Consider the following 5,091-nt stretch of genomic DNA (forward strand, 5'->3'; position numbering starts at 1 on the left):
AACAACTTTTGAGGCTAATAAACAAGAAGGAAGAATGTTACCAGACTGAGAAATTCCAACAAAGGAATTAAGCACTTTCCTCGAAGGAATTATTTTCTAATTACACGAGATATTGCCTATGGCCTTGCTCAATGTCTCGCAGTGCGACAAAAAGAAAAAATAAGTGCCATCTTGTATGAAACCTTGCCACTACCACGTGGATAAAGTAGTATCTAATAAGTAAGTGTAAAAATATGGGTACACACAAGTTGCTCAAAAATATACCTCATAGCTCTTATGTCAGCGAATTAAGAGCGATAGGACATATTTTTGAGTAATGTGTATGAACCCATATTTTTACACTTAACTGTACCTACATCAATACAATAAACAACCAAACACTGTGCATTTTGTATAAATTTTCTTTGCATAGTAAATATATTAATTTCAGTGGCAAACATTAATTAAGTTATTCATCATAATTATATGACACTAAGTAATTACCAATTATAATTTGGCTAATCCAAGTTGCCTTGTGACTGAATAAAAATTATACAATCAAGTGTAAAGCCACGCTAGGAACAGTCAGAATAATCCAATAGGGCTAATATCGTCGGGTATTTATCATTTGTCACCATGCCTGTCACGTTCTAGTAAGTATGTAAGTGCGAAAGTGACAAGCGATAAAAATGGAACCAAGCTGCCACTGCAGGTGTTCATAAAGAAAAACACAAAATTGCATATTTAGCGAAGTAGTGTTGGCGTACGGATTTTAAAAATAAGTTTTGTATTTGTATAGTGATTTCTATATACATTTTTGAATGTGCAAGTATTTCATAAGTAACCGAGTAAAGAAAATAATAACAGCACAAGAACTAGTGTCTTGTGTTCCTCGTTCAGGAAAACCCTAAAACAAGCCGCCTTGAAGGATCACTTTGTTCCAGGTATCCCAAAATTAGAACACCCATTCTTAATTTCTTCCTTTGTCCCCTATGTATATCAAAAATAGTATATATTTGCGTAAGTAATTTGGAACAGTTAAGGCTCCTGGCTCGGAATAAGAGCATTTTATACCTTATTCGATTTTCCACAAAAATCTATAATTAACATAAAAATAATTACCCAACAGTTTTGAATGATCACGGTTAGTTTTACTAGACTTTATTCGACCGGGATATAAACCGTGATTACCTTTTATATTATTTTTATTGAGTTCCCGATATTACGACGCAGTTGCAAGCATCGGGAGATCAATAAAAACAATAAAACAATATTAACTAAACCGGAATAATTCGATATAAAGACTAATTATGATAAAAATAAAATTACGGTTTTTCCTGACATTAGTATAATTCTAATGGTTTTTTAACTAAACAACGCAGAAGTATGAATATGGGCCACAAATTGCACAAGAAATCCGCTAAGTTGGATATAAATCAAACCTTTGAAATAAAAACCTCGAAACTTTTTCAATATCACTGTTTTAATAAAAAAAGTTTGATTTGGTTTTACTTCACAAAGAATTTAATTTGCTGTCTGAGTGCAAAGAGCACCCTTTCATTAAAAATATTAGAGAAAAGAAAAATAGAGCTGATTCAGTTTGTTTAGGATAAATAACTACAAATAACAAAAACATAATAATCCGAATGGATCAAACGAAGGCGTGTTTTCCCCGTAAATAAGTCGGAATTCATTTCGTAATTAATTAAAGCTGACTTGACATCAACCCTTGTTAAAAAATAAACAATTTTCTTGTGTCTGAAAAATTGTTCCTGGTACTGGAAAGCGGCCAGCGCTGTCAAAAAATATGCTTTAACCAGAATGAATGGCTTTGTAACAATTTCATGCTATAGATATTTTACTAACTTTTTTACCTGAGCGCGGATGGAACGATCATTTCAACTCCAGACTGGAAAGTTTAAGCCTCTCAATGATTGATGAAAATTTCAGTTTGAGTATAAATGTGGTTGTCGTTTTTGTTATAATAGTAATTCACAATCTATTATATAAAACATCTACACAGAATTGACATTAAATACTCAGTCATATACTCAGTATCATAGAAAAAAATGTTAGCCGATGGGCTCATATTAAATAAATGTTATAGGCACAGTCCCGCGGTAAGAAGCCTTGTGTTGTGGGTACTCAAACAACGATATATACAGTGTGTAATTTTGATATAACCGCAAACTTTTTGTAGCACTCAAACATCCGTCTAGTTTGACGTTTGAGTGAGATTGTTTGAGTACTACAAAATGAAACTGAAGGTTTTTTTTAAATTTAGTCTTAATTACCATACCATAATTAATTTTTCGGGGCTCCTTTTTAGGGCTCCGTACTCAAAGGGTCAAACGGGACCCTATTACTGAGACTCCGCTGTCCGTCCGACCGTCCGTCTGTCACCAGGCTGTATCTCATGAACCGTGATAGTTGGCCAGTTGAAATTTCTACAGATTATGTATTTCTGTTGCCGCTATACCAACAAATAACAAAAACAGAATAAAATAAATATTTCTTTCCAATCTCGAGGTTCTCATCCAATCACCGAAGTTAAGCGACGTCGGGCGGGGTCAGTACTTGTATGGGTGACCGTTTTTATAGATAATGGTACGGAACCCTTCCTGTGCGAGTCTGACTCGCACTTGGCCGGTTTTTTTAGTTCTTTTTTTTCGAGCGGCAATGTAATTCGTACATTGTGCTCACTTGTGACAGTTGTGACGTCACGTCATTAAATGCGTCGTTTTGAGTTAAGACATAGTGATACATTGCTTAACTGAATTATTTTAAATGGAAAAATAAAAGTCGTAATTCTTCTACAAAGCCTACGAAAGTATATTCATTAGCGCCTCAACTAACTACCCTTAGATTATGCGGTCGTATCAAAAATAGACGCTGTATAATATACAAATACATAACAAACAACACATCAAACAAACATCTATGGCTCTGGAACAAATATCTGTGCTCATTACACAAATACATGCCCTTACCGGGATTCTAAACCAGGACCGCCGGCTTCATAGGCAGGGTCACTACCTCACTACTACTCACTGGGCCAGACCGGTCGACAACATATTGTATGTATGTGATTTGTGCGAATGAAGTTACGATCGTTTGTATTACACGTCATTATTAAACAACTTTGAAAGATAAAGAGGTTTTTATATTGAACTTTTTAAGCCATAATTTTTAAAAACTCTCCTTTTCAAGAAGCTGGAAATGTTCACGTCTTGATACTTTTTTCGAGAACCGTTTAAAGAGGCCCTCATTATTCGTAAAAATCCCGATGAAGGGATTACTGGAAAGGCTCCATAAATAGCGCACATGAATAATGCATCGCATCGCATTCGCGTGGAAAGAGCAGACCTCGGCAATGTGGCTAGCTGCATGCGTTCATCTAAATTAAAAGGATTATTGTTACAGTGACAGGGATAAATTATTTGGAACTGGTTTTAAGAGAATAGATTTTAGGTGTATGTGAGCAATGACCATAAACAAAAGATATTTCGAAGTATAAAATATATCCTTTTGTCCGGGTCTGCCTAAAACGTAGTATGACTAATTCGCGTTATGACAAAACTTCATTTGAAATTAGCTATTCGTCTAAATCGCTATTGACTTATTACCTATATTACCTATTTCGCAATATGTCCCAAACGCAGTAAGCCTAAGTAGCTGTTTGTCCATTTCGCGATACGTCTAATTACCAGAGTAGCTCGATCTACGCTCTAAACGCGTTTGTTCCGCGTAGCGAAATTGCTAGTCGTCCCCCAAAGTGTAACGTTTTCAGGGAAGTCACAGTTAGTCAATAAGTAGGTTAGGTTCGTTAGGTAGCTTCAGCTCGCTTATCGCTGACTGTACTTTTCTTTCCACAGGCAACTAATACTCATAGAGATAATTCTAAAAACCCCACACACCATTAGGTTGCGTTTTTTTACACAGAGTTCTTATGACCACCTCCTGCCTCCATCATCAGATCAGCTCGATGGTACAATAGTATTGCATTGTCACCCGACTTACACATGTATGCAAATTTTGAGATTCATCGAAAACCGGGAAGTGGGTCAAATTAACTTGCAAGATTTGACTTGTACATAAATACTTAATACTTACTTACATTGAAAGTTAAATAAAAGTTTGAAGAAAAAAATGCTAACATTTAACTCGATCTGATTTAATCTTTTTTTATTTTGGTCAAAGATTTTCTAGGTAAAAAGTAGTTCCTACTATAAGAATTTGATGATTATGAATTGGTTTATTTATGTATTCACTTCATATCATATTACACTCCGTGATGCATTTGGCTTGTAAATTACGAACTTAAACTACAAACAATATACACTGATAAAGATCAGATCAGAGAAAAATCAAAACCAAATTATTTCTAATTTTGTAAAGATGATAAATTTATTTATATATCTTCAAACAATGTTATTAAAGTAGGTTATAAGTAAAGCTTTCAGAATTATTAATTAGCTTTAATTATTTCGTTCTATAACTCGCTCAGAGGAAGTAGCGCGATAATAATTATGCGTTGCTTCTTCTTTTGAACGGAAAATTAAGTACAGCCAAAATATTAAAAGAGCAGTTTTATACAAATAACCTAATAAAACACATGACAAAATTGGCATGTTAAAGTAACATCGCCCCTGAACTCCGTTAAGAGCCAAGAAAATTCAATGTAAAATCTAGATAAATCTTCCGTCTGGCACGGCGCCTACTAAAAGGAGTGTTTCACATTTACATCTAAGCATTTCTTTAGACTTTGTTCTAGCTGACGCGGCACTCTCTAGGGCCTCTCGTTTGAAGGCCAAGAAGCTCCTAACTGCTACACTTAACCCTTTATTGTCGACAAACAAATACAGTCTTCACACCTCTCTATTAAAGGTCGAAATTTAAGCATCAGCTAATAAAGATTACGGTTTATTACGCCTTTTGAGAATAGAAAATAAAGTTATGGGCATTTTAGCGAGAGCGGCGCTATAAAATCAGCTCTATTCTGAACATATTTTTGAGAAATTTTTAATTTATATTGGGTATCAAAGTCAAAAAATCGTAGGTAATATGCAAATAACGAATAAAAAGGAAAAACAATTAATAACGTTTTGGTGG

The sequence above is a fragment of the Cydia pomonella genome, chromosome 2, assembly GCF_033807575.1.
Source record: "Cydia pomonella isolate Wapato2018A chromosome 2, ilCydPomo1, whole genome shotgun sequence".
In the NCBI taxonomy this organism is placed as follows: domain Eukaryota; kingdom Metazoa; phylum Arthropoda; class Insecta; order Lepidoptera; family Tortricidae; genus Cydia; species Cydia pomonella.